The following is a 12,246-nucleotide window of genomic DNA, read 5'->3' on the forward strand; positions in this document are numbered from 1 at the left end:
CTTCCGCGACGATTTTTCACTGTTGACGCAGACGCAGTATCAATCCAGCCAGACTTCTAACAGCTAAAGCGTAACCCGCCGTTACTATATTTCCCAATGCACATTTTTCGATTCCTCCGCTAACGTAGTTCTCCGACAAGTGATTACGGAGATCTCTTTCAAAAATGGTTGGGGCTTAGCTCAGCCATCCTTGGATATGCAAAGCAAAAGCTTGGCTTAGTCTGGTTGAGTATAGGATTCGCTTGGTTATTCTTTGACGCAGCTGTATTGCCGACCACGGCTCAAAGCCGTTCGATCCGGTGCAACGCTCACAAAAGGAAGCCCGGCCTCGCTTTCATTCTCGGCGAACGCGGCATTCCTCTTTCACGGCGAACGCGGTGCAATAAGAGTCGCATAGCCCGAGACGACCCAGCGGCTCATGCGTGGGAGACTGAGGGTTTGATCGGCTGCCGATCAGCTGAGCGGCCGCGCCCGACGCGGCCGCCGCCGCTACGTGCGCAGAATGACTGAAAACGGGGCCTTGCAAGGGGTGTGTCTGAGGTCAAAAGGTGAATTTGCGCGTCGGCGGCGAAAAAGCTGGACGAAAGTAGTAAATCTTAGCTTTAAAATTCAGAGGTCTCCCCACGAATTCCGTATAAGGAAGCGCACAGATAGACGCGTCAGACGGAACGCGTTTGTCGCTACCATCACAGCTGCTACAACACGTCGCCACTGCAGCCATTAAAAAAAAAAAAAAGCCAGAAATGGCGAAGCTGGCGATGAGAGAATTCATTTCAATCGCGATGTCCAACAGCGCTGTCAACGGACGAATCGGCCATGATCGGAAAGCGTACGCGACCGAACGGCAGCAGCGTTCGACGAACACGGGTTTCCTTCCTGCAGCAAGCGTCGCTGCCGCCGAAGGGATGACCTCGATACGCCTGTAAACATCGGCGGACCCGGACAGAACAATGCCTTCGCTGCGACAACCCGCCCGCGCGTCAGCCGTCGCGGCGTGTGGCTGCTGCGGCGGGCCCGACTGCTCGACCCGCTTCCGAGCTTTCCCAACAACGGCGGTTGTGAGGCCGCAAGGAAGAAGCAGCACTGCGGTCGCTTGCCCCTTCGCTGCTACCGCTACACCAGACTAGCTGGCCTCGCTGGAAGCAAGGCAGCGCAAGCGGCGGCAGCCACGTACGGACGGCCTCGATCCCTTGCTTGTGCGCTTTGCGTCGGAATGACGCCGATTATCGGGCCACCGCTACAAAACGGTGAAGCCGGCGTCATCAGCGGGGGGAAAATGAGGCGTGATGGAGAAACCTCCTGTATAAAAGCGGCGCAGACGAGGAAATGAGCAGAGGCTTGCTCCGTCGAGTGACGAACGTTCCTTCTCGAAACACCTCCGCTTCCACGCGGTCGGCGGCGGTTTTTGTGAGGCACGTTGCCGCGCGTTCCACTGGCCCCATGCCACCGCTCGAGAAGGCCGAAGAAGCCGTCGCGCGGAAACGCCTTCGCCGCTCGAACCTTGGCTCCTCCGCAAGCGGACCTGTCGCGGAAGGCTCACGTGTCCACCTTCCTGCGGCCTCCGCTTGCACGCATCGAACCGAGAAGACGAGACACCCGTCACGCCTATCGGCTGCGCCAAGGCAGCACCGTCGGACTGGAAGCAACAAGTACCACGGCACGGGCGTGGTGAAATAGCCAGTTTTTTTTTTTATTATTGTTGCATTATTTCCTGCACGGCCAATTATTAAAAACAAAACAAAAAAAAAACCAGCTATTCCACATAATGTGGAATTCGGGGTCCGCTGAATGAACGGAAAAAGAAAATTCCACGGAAGGCATAGCGGATGGTTGGACTCTTCTTTTTGAAAATGTTAGACTAGAAAGAGAATGGAGAAGAACACGCGTCCAGCGTAAAACCCGAACCCCAAACGATCGCACAACGCGCCTACCACTGAGCTGTGGGGGAAGTGGTTGTATTCACCTACACTTCGTGGTGCACCTATGGGCAAGTGTATCTAGCGTTCAGGGGGCGACACACAGCATCAACTAGAAGTGAAGAAAACCGAGTGCCGGCGTTTCTGCCTGCCTGGCCGACGGACACAATGAGCGTACACGACGAACTCGCTACGAGGTTCGACCGACCACAGAGGTCAGGCCAGCAGCAGCGAAAGCAGGCGTGACGCAAGAAGAGAATCCCTCCGTCAAACACGCTCAATGGGCCGCCCTCTTTTCTTCGCCGATAAAACGGGCAGCGGCAGTGTGGAGGACTCGGAAGAAGAAGAGAGTAAACGCCGAGGGCCTCTCGCAAAGGGAACGTGAATGGCTCGAGGAGAGCACTATCGAGGGCATCTCGATAGCGCGTGTGGGTGACGAGAAGGGTCCTTGGAGCCCTACTACCGAACTTCCTGAGTGTCACTCACTCACAAGCAGGGTAGCGCACTGTCTTGCATTCTCAGACGTCTACACAAGATGGCACCGATGCGGTGAATACGGCACGCCTCTCTCAAATAGAGGATGCTTGTACTCACTGCCAGAGTACAGTGATCGACTGTGAGTTTAACGCACCCAAGCCACACCTGGGCTATGTTGGCGCGCCGTAGTGCAGGGCTCCGGATTAATTTGGACCACCTGGGGATCTGTAACGTGCGCCGAAATATCAAACACACGGACGTTTTGGCCTCCATCGGAAATGCGGCCGAGAATAGAACCCGCGTCCTTTGGCTTCGGAACGCCTTAGCCACTGAGCTACCGCGGCGTGTTCACTGCCATAGTAGCTGCGTAGCATTGACATAGGTAGTCACAAGTAGTGCATATTCGGAGTGGGGTTAGCGTACCTAATAAAATATACAATATCAATAAAGCAATCACGAATAGTATCAATCCTTCAACCAGTCAATGAATTTCAATCTACGAAGATCACTCCAAAATTCGCAGCAAGCTTGAGAAAAAGGCTAATCGAATAAGTAATTTCAATCAGACATTCGTAATGAATAACAACACATCAATCACTTTCAATCGGGCAATAATTTCCACCGATAGCTTCGATGAAGATGAAATTAGAAGCACACTGTGTGGTCGTACCTTCGGCTGTTCCCTCACGTGTATCCATAGGATATTCGCCGTCGTTATGCTGTCCGCGCGGTCTTACACGCAAGCCCGTGCGACGTTTCAAATCAAAAGCCAGTGATTGACGGTTTCAACCGGCGCAAACAACCCCACGGACCGCGAGCTCAAGTTCCTCAACGACGTCGATCTCGTGCGTAAAACGGCACATCCACTTTGGAACAATGCACGGATGAGGAGGAGGAAACGTGCTGTGGGACGCTTTGGAAGGGGGTGGCCGCCGTAGACGCTGTCGCGCCCACGTCGGCACCGGGGAAGGGGCCTATCCCACGCAGCAACTGAGGGCATTGACGCGGCCAAAGGCACCAGCGTTTACGGTCGCTCTTCTTACCAGTCGGTAAGACACGCCGCTAACTCTCTCCACAAGACGGGCCCCGACGGTGATATCCTGCCTTTACGAGAGATACAGCCACAGTTTCGTCTACGCTTTGTAGAACCTCACAGACGTTACAAACGCTACAGACGTTGACACTGAGAACGTTCGTTCTTTCAACAACACACGAAATCGCACCTTTACGTATGCGAAGACAAATGCGTATACGATTCTTTTAGATCAGCGTTGGTGTCCATTCAATGCAGAATACAAAACCACCTCCCTGCAATGTTTTGTCCCGGTTGTCCCAGACTAATCGCTCTGTACTTTCGTCTCGCCAATGCCCTCAATTCGTACGGTCCTTCCGCAAATAGCCAGACGGTGTTTCCAGCCTCGTGGACGGAACAGCGTTGAAACCAACCGTACTCGAGACAGCCCATGCGTACCAGCTCGGCTGACATAAGGAAATTCGAGAGTATAGCGGCGAATAAACGTAACTCCAATACGGTAACAGTAAACGCAAGCTTTCGATCTTCCTATTGAGTTAGTCCGTTCTTTAAAACTTCCTTTAGCGCCCAATCTCCTAGAGCCTCCGGAAGAAGCCTTTCGATACCAGAAAAAAACAAACCGACAATGTATCCGTATCAAACAAAGAGCGCTCCCTTTTAACGAACATTCTGCTACTTACAGGTGGCTGTGGAACGGTGCCGGGTAAACCAAACGGGGCCAGGTACGGGGATCTTCCAGTCGGCTGCACGGAGGCGCGGTCAGGGCCGTATCCTACCGTCGGCCGTCTCGACTTCTCCGTTCGGCCAGCTACCGAACACTTCCGTCAGCGAAAAAAAACCCAGGGCTTTGACGCTTTCCTGCCGCAAACGCCAGCGCTCGGCGGAAACTCCAGCAGCTAGATTCTCAGGCCGCGATCCACAGCGCAACACCACCACCACCGGCACACCACCGCACCTTCGCGAGCGAGCACAGAACGCGGTTTGACGTCACGCCTCCTCCGGAGGGCCACATCCGCAGAGAATCACTTCCCCGAGAGACGGCGATGAGCTGTCCTCGGATCTCGCTGCTCTGGCACCGCTACGGCTTCTTCTTGCGCGTTGGAGAAAAGAGAAGACTTTGCCTCCTCGGTCGGCAAGCGGGCGATTGCAGGGTAACGAGTATCCACCGGCGAAGCAACTTTCCCGCACGACACTTCCTTCAAGTCGACGCCGCTTCTCTCCGCCGCGCCGGCGACGATTACGTGACGAGGCCAGGCACCGCGAACACGCCCGCTCGCATCAAAACAGTGCCGCGCGAAGGAACGTTCGCCTTCCACACCACCGCGCGGGCAACTCTCCAAGCGGTTCCTCGCGCAGGTACCACCACCACCGCTGCCGACGTTGCGTGCCCGTCTCGCGGGGCGCAGCCGAGAATAAAGCCGTTCACGGCGGCGGGCGAGCGTGGGCAGCAGTTTCCTGCCAACGAGGAATTCCACGAGGAATGGCGTCACCGGCCTTGCTCGCTCTTCTCTCTCGCGCCGGTCGCCTTCTTGCCCCGATCAACGACGCGCTTTCTCGGATCGGCGGCGGCGTGGAGCAGCAACTCTGCGGCGAGCGTCGTCGTCGTCAGTCGACGCCTGCGGGTCAACAAACAGAGCGTCGTCACACCAGCGCCGGAAGAACACTGCTGGCCCCGTTCCGGGTGGACGGCGCACGCTCTCTCCTCCGGGTTCGCTCACATCGGGGGATAAGCGCGCACTCCTTTCGGCCGACGAAGACGCGATAGGGGCCCCGGCCAAGGCTGTTCACGCTCCGCGAGGGGCCGGACAGGCCGACGCGCACACGGCCACGGGCTCTCGCAGCCGACACGGAAAGGCTCCCGCTGCCGGAAAAAGAGACGCTCCAGCCGCCCCAGGCCAGCGGCGGCGACGGTGCCGTTCCGCAGAGGACAAAGAGCAGCAACGAGGCGGCGTCAGTCGGCGGCCCGGCGAGGCACGCACGCCAGCAGCAGCGGGGCCAGCGGAAAAAGGGACGCTCTCTCCTCTCCGCCGCCAAGGGGGCAACCCCCAAGTTCGCTCCCCTTCCGAGCGTCCCCTCTTCTTTTTTCCGCCGCCAGCGCCAAAGCAGCCGGGGCCCACGCAGCAGGAGAACCGGCCCCGCACTTCCCCTCCCCCTCTGTGCGCGGCCCTTTAAACGCCCTCCCCCTCGGCCCCCGCTCTCTCCCGCATCCGAAACGCTGCCGGTGCCCTTCACCGGGCACACAAAGGGGGCCCACATGTTGGGACCACGGACGAGAAGGGCGCCGCTGTCCGCCCCGCGGTCGAAGCCGCCCCTCGCCACGGCACAGGACGCCCCCGATACAATTCGGTCAGTAGGCAGCCAGCACGGGAATCGTTCGAAGGCGAAAGTCAGCTGCTGCTGCTGCTGCCGTCTCTTTCTCCGCCCCCGGCCGCGCGGAGGGTCCACAAAACAAGTTTCGCACCAGGCCGGCTCCACCTGAACTGATGATGCGTAGGCGCTGCAGCTGCTGCCGAGGGCAATGATCGAAACGGCGCTAGTACCCTGGCAGCGTTTTTGGTTGATCACTTCTCCAAGTTAATAAAACGAGGACGTGCAAGTGTACAACAGCTTGGAGCCGAACGACATCAGCGAACACCGCGCGTTGGTGTCTTCGCTGAACACCTCTTTGCTGGTCCACAGGGAGACCAGGCTGCGCGCAGTTGTGAGATCGACGAGCGCCTCCCCACAGGAGGGCGAGCTCCTCATTTCACTCATGCTCGAGATCCTGGTCGCTGCCAGGCAAGTCTGGTTGGCTGCCACCGACGCTCGGTGTGCTGCCCTTCTAAACACTGGCCAAGCCACACATTGCTTGGCGTTAATGATCGCGTAACGGGCAACGTAACCCCCATGGTACAACGGCCGTGACCTTCACGGCTGGTGGGGCGGAACAACGGCACTTAAAGGCTGACGGAAGGTGCGTTCGGGCTGCTAAGCGCTCGCCGGAGCAGCACAGCGATTACCTTTTGCCCCCAATGGGGTGAAACTGTCCAGTCTTCGAAGCATTGACGGTACACTTCAGTAATTGCGTTCCATGCAATTAAAGAAGCCAAAATTACACGTCACCCCCGCGAACAAAGAATTGTTCCTAATCGCTGCTCCGGTGTTCCTTCTATAGTTCTTTGAAGTAATAACGACCCAGTCTCCCCAGAAGTAGGCCCTTAACAAAAGGAGTATGCTCCGCGGGTACAAGTGTTCACGAAACAGAGAACAAACACAGAGGGATCCCGGCGGAGTGCAGCCACTTTGCCGGGGGGCAGTCAGGAAAGGCACGGGGCTCGCTTTCGCTAAGGGCCCTGCTCATCGCGGGGGGACCGGTTATTCCGCCGCAACGGGTCGTCACCGGCCGCTCTGGATTGCGAGTGCCGAACACGAGCTGCCCCGCCCGGAATCCGGTGGCCCGATGCGCCGCCGCTCCCGGACCAGATAGGCGGCATGCGAATTATCTGCTCCTCCTCTGGCCCCCGTTGCCCCGCAGCGGTCACTGCGTGCCTGTACACACCGGCCTCGCACGCTTCTCCCGACGGAAATGTCGTCGCAATGCCGCATCGTCGAGTGGCACCACAAGAAGTCACTCTCGTCCGCTCTCCTCCTGCTTCCAATTCTGCTTCTCAGGGACTCTCATACCGCGTCAAAGGGACAGTGCGAGTCTCATCAATGTCTCAATGTTTTTTTTTTTTTCTGTTGTTTTTTATGGACGATAATTATGTGCTGACAAGTGGACTGTAATCGTCTGATTCACGCCCCGTTGTACGTGAGGTTTTCCGGCTTGTACATAGTTCATTTGTCGATTTCATTGTCACTTCCCATACCTTCCATATTCATTCGTTTCTCTTTTTATCCCCAGTACCGTCTCCCCAGTGGGAAGTAGCAGGCCCAAGATCACTTTCTCAGGCCGACCTCTTCTCCTTTTCAATACACATTTAGTCTCTCTCTCTCTCTCTCTCTCTCTCTCTCTCTCTCTCTCTCTCTCTCTCTCTCTCTCTCTCTCTCTCTCTCTCTCTCTCTCTCTCTCTCTCTCTCTCTCTTATAGCTTGCGATCTAGTTTTGTGTAAAAGAAAAAAATCAGTGTCATTCCACTCTGTGAAGGTGGATGACCAGCGGAGCCGATTTTGGGTTATTGGTTGACCACAAACTCCCGCCGAAACCGCACTGTCGCGTTGGGGAAGCGTTCAACAGGAATGTAGGTAGCCACGCCGGCGTCTCGCGTTTTCACCCTCGCGGTATTCGGGGTCCCTACGGGCATTGCGCTTACGCTTGGCGTCCGCGGCCCGATCGTCGTCGGTGGTCTTCCTCCGCGTTCGCGGAGAGCTAGTCTATTTTTTTCTTTGTGAGTAGGCTTTACTGTGCAACGCACAATGCGGGAAAGCCAGTTTACAAAGAAAAGGCTTACAACGATCTTCTTAACGTCGGCTTTAATACAAAACAGTAATGCATTGCTGGAAATACAACTTTTTTCAGGGGCAATATAACTTCCAAGCCATCTTATATCAAAATATAAAGCGTCGGAGGAGAGCAGGGGGTCGAAAGGAGAGGGTGTTCCAAAGTGAGAAGGGCGGCTTTTCTCAGTATACGCACGCAAAAATGGGGGGAGAGCCTATAAGAGCTCCGCTGTAAGAAAAATATTGTGGTTGATTCCTCTGTCACAGGAATCGGCAAAACACGAAAGTGAAACGTGCAGCGAAATCTGCAGCTGAGCATGATTTGCGAGTCACCGGCTGTCTTGTGGGTGTTCTTGGCGAGCGACGTCCTGCTTGCGGGTCGCTTTGGCAAAGGAGTACTGGCGTCATTTACGTGACTTTTGTGACGTTCGTTGAAATCTTGGTGTATCCTGGCATAAAACTTTCGTGTTAAAATATAAAACCCGAAAACGAACAACCATAAGTATAACGTACTCTTTGGTTCTAAAGGTTGCTTCCCCGCAAGAAGGCCCTCTGTGCAGGGGTGCACCCTTTACAGTAAATGCCGCTTGTTTGATTGTACTGGCGCCACTTCCGTGACGGATATGACGTCAGCAAATGTTTGTGTACCCCGGAATAAAATACTTTATAGTGTGAAAAAACACGATCTTAGAACAGTCAGCGAACGTACGTTCACATTCAATCGGCTAATATCCCATGACGCGGGCCACAGAGAAAGGCAACCCGTCAGTACACGATGAAAAGAAAGATGAAAAAAGGGGAGAAAGGAGGAAAGAGAAACGATACGAGAAGGAGCAAGGTGCCCACGCGCTAGTTTCCAGGCCAGCGGAACGGTGCTTCGTAAACATGGACAGTGCGTGTTGCAACCTCGTGGGAGAAACCGCAGTCGACTCCGCCGTGCAGTGGACGCGCAAGTTTTACTGCGCGGCAGAACCGTCGACACGTCAGGAATTCAACGCCCGCACAAAACGTATATCGTGTGCGGGTGTGCGCTTGAAAAGGCGGGGCAGACGTCGTCATGTGTAATAACGAAATGGAAGGCGCCAACAGACTATTACGAAGAAATTTGCTACCTGAAGAGCCGCACATGTCTACCGGCACCTCTGCGGCGACAATCAGCCCCCACTTACAAGTTGCACTGAAAAGAGAGACAGTTTGTGTGCACGCTTGTATACGAGGCGCGAGACATGTGTCATGCCCGCTCAACCTTGCTAGGCACACAGATGTCATCAGTGCCTCTATTGCTTTGTGAACAGGTTCCGGATCACTGCAGCGTTTTAGCGACTGATTACTATAAATTCCGTGCGTGTAATGCAAAAAAGTTTCGCAGAGATATAACTGAAGCCACCTACACATTGTTCGCTTTGTGCGCAGTTCCAAGTTTAGCACATTCTTCTACGAGGTTCGGCAGCCAGGGAAGGCAGCAGTTGTAAACTCTGCGGGCAATTTTTGACGACGGACTACACAAAAATTACCCAGCGTTCTGCGAAGTGCTTCATGCAGTGTTCGTATTAACGGTAACTCCTTTCTCTGTGCGGCATACCACGTTTCTGGGACGCTTTGTGCGTGTTTTTTGGCGGTTTGCATTATGAGCGTAATTGCTAGAGATGAGGTTGCCATAAGGGATGCACCCCAACGGTCAAATTCACTGTGGCTGAAATTACAGGCCAATTGTGATACTACCACCATCGAACGGAGGAATGGGGCACAAAGCTGGTTACCGGTATTAAAATGCATTCCTCATCGTGTTCGGCTCCGAAAGTTAGCCTCACCACTGAAGACGTTCGTTCAGAATCATCCACAAGCCAACGTGAAAAACGAACTTCACTTTCCCGGCCGACAAATACAGGACGCACACGTAATGGCAGCATCGGTGCCGGTTTGTCTGGGGCACACATCTCGTCGACTTGTTTCCGTAAGTGTTCTTTTGACGTGAAGGACCTACTCCACCTCACTGCATACTTACTCCATCTTCGAGCCGCCACAAAACAAAACACGCCAAAGCGAAGTAAAAAAGCCATTCAAGCTTCGAGAATAATCCAAACATCTTTCGACGCGCTTTTAACACGCTCTACACAGTGTCTTCGGTCCGCATGGCGCGGACGGCATAAGGGGCAGCGACGCACTGGCGCTCTAATGGAATGATTGCCAGCCGTCCGCCCCCAACAGTCATAGCGTCGTTTGTCATGGTGCACATCGCGGCGTCACAAAGAACCGGAAGCGCTGTCCGGAAGCGGTAAACAGCGGTGGCTATACGAACGAAACCATGCGCACACGACAGAAAGCAGCACCCGCTATCCCCCCCCCCCCCCCCCCTTCAAGTCTCGATGAATTTCCTTCTCAGCTGGCCGTGTGTCACGCTTTCCCACATCGCGCCGAACACAGTCCAAACTGCGCACCGCGCCACCGATGACGTAAGCCACAGGGGCACGAGCCGCAGTTGGGAGTTCATGAGCAATCTAACCCCGAGGCACGACGAGTGCGAAGTTTCCAGTTGGTAGGCGACCTTGACACTAATCCTGAAGCAGAAATGCACGCGCTCCTGCATGCGTTTAAGACTGTTCCTGCATGCGTTTAAGAAATGCATGCGTTTAAGACTGTCGACTTCGCTTTTTACGCTTGCAGCGCTGGCTTTGATCGTTTCGACTGTTCTTTTACGCTATTTGAAGACATTAATTAGGGTAAGTGTTCGAACGAAAACCGGAGTCGAATAAAGGCCGAGGTCTTCCAGAGACGCGTTAAGAACTTTCCGCCGTTCTTGCACACAGATTTACAACCCGGAAGCCCTGCTCGGGCACCGAAGGACGAACCGGTTGAATTTATTCTCGACCACGTTTGGGGTTCTGCCGCGGAGAACAGACGACGCCGGTGATGATCACCTAGCTATCAATCACCAGCAGCGAGTCGTGTTAGGAAAAGATGGATCGAGGGAGATTTCGCAACTCATGCGAGGGCGACGCATGATTCCCCACACAAACGCAGCCCAAAATTTTGATCTAGGAAAGGAGGGGGGGAAGGCGAAAGAAAGAAAGAATGAAAGACTGCCGAGCGGAGTCACGATGAAGCCTGTTTCGACGAAGCCATCGGAAAAAAAAGAGATGGATGCGCTCTCCCCAGCTTCCACTCTATAACAATGCAGGTGTCTTCCACAGTTGTTGGGCTAGAAACACGTGCGAAGAGGGAAAGGGCGCGATTCGTCTTCAACGGCACCCGCCCCCATCCTCCTCCACTGCTAACTGCTACTCCAATGCAACGAAGTTACCAGGGCCGCATCCTCATCCCTTGCTTCTCTTTTTTTTTTTTTTTTTTCCTTCTCCGTCCGTCTGGAGTGTTCTCCGAGTGCCAGGTAAACAGCCAGCATAATAGGACAGCACGCAGCTGCCTCGGGCTGCCTGCCACCGGGGGGGTGCCAACGAGTTTCTCGCTGCTCTGTTTTTCTTCTGCCCCTCGTTCACCCCCCGAGGAGAGTGAGCGCGGTGCCGCTCGTTTCGTGGCTAATCGCGCGAGGCGCTCGCTGCGACAGAGGCCTTTATCTGCTGCCGTCTTGGCCGCCGCAGCCGAGCGTTTTTCCGGAAACACTCAGGATGCTTTTGTGGCCAGCCGGGCGAAACCAGCGAGACGTATTGGTTGTCCGTCAACGTGGCGCTGTAGAAAGGACGCCGCTGTGGAGGCGACGACGAACGCGGAAGGGAGAGAGACACGACCACCAAGAGGCGACGAACCGAGAGAGGATCGGGTGTCGCGTGGTGAACACAAAATGCGACACGCCAGCGGAGCTGTCAACACGGGCGGAATACGCTTTGCAGACCGCGGTCGCGTGTCGAGACCCCGAGATAAATTACGGCAGGCGGGCGCGTGCGTCCACGGAGCCCACACAACTGCACTTAGCAACGGCGAGGAGTTTTTTTTTTTTTTTTTTTTTTTTCGGAGTCAGCCCGCTTCAGCGAAATCCGGACGGCCCCAATTATACGATTACCGCTAAGCTGAACAGAACAAAAAGCAATAAAGGATAAATTACTTTACAATTTATATAAATATTCCAATTAAGTGGGCCCCGGGGTTACGACTTAATAACCTCCTTAAGAAGTGTAAACATTATATCTGCATAAATTTCAAAGATGGATAAGGTCAAATACATTTGGGATTGCTCGTCAAATGGTATTTACTAACAGCGCGATACCTGATGCTAGTGGTACTTGGTGTGTTGCCCTCAAATAGCCCCCCCCCCCCCCCTTCCATTTCCTTCGTCCGCTAATTCCGGTCATTGCACCCTAAAATACAGGTCGTCCTTTAAACAGCTGAGAGAAGGCGAAAAGGGCGGAATCAAATGCCGACTAAAAAATAAAACCAAGTAAGGGACACG

General features: G+C 54.6%; 1 protein-coding gene across 6 annotated transcripts in view; it reads right to left on the reverse strand.

Annotated features, from left to right (window-relative positions):
- The window catches only part of Utx (Utx histone demethylase), a 105,327-nt gene that overhangs the window by 58,197 nt on the left and 34,884 nt on the right, over positions 1–12,246 (reverse strand). Inside the window, exon 1 of one of the 6 annotated variants that reach the window (XM_077699624.1) lies at positions 4,107–4,246. The exons of the other annotated variants lie outside the window; for them this stretch is intronic. The gene's annotated coding sequence lies outside the window, so the exon portion shown is untranslated. Of the gene's footprint in view, positions 1–4,106; positions 4,247–12,246 lie in introns of those variants that run through there. 6 annotated transcript variants of the gene reach the window in all.

This window comes from Haemaphysalis longicornis, unplaced genomic scaffold (assembly GCF_048455015.1).
Source record: "Haemaphysalis longicornis isolate Haplotype H1 unplaced genomic scaffold, Haemaphysalis longicornis Haplotype H1 scaffold_2, whole genome shotgun sequence".
Taxonomy (NCBI): Eukaryota; Metazoa; Arthropoda; class Arachnida; order Ixodida; family Ixodidae; genus Haemaphysalis; species Haemaphysalis longicornis.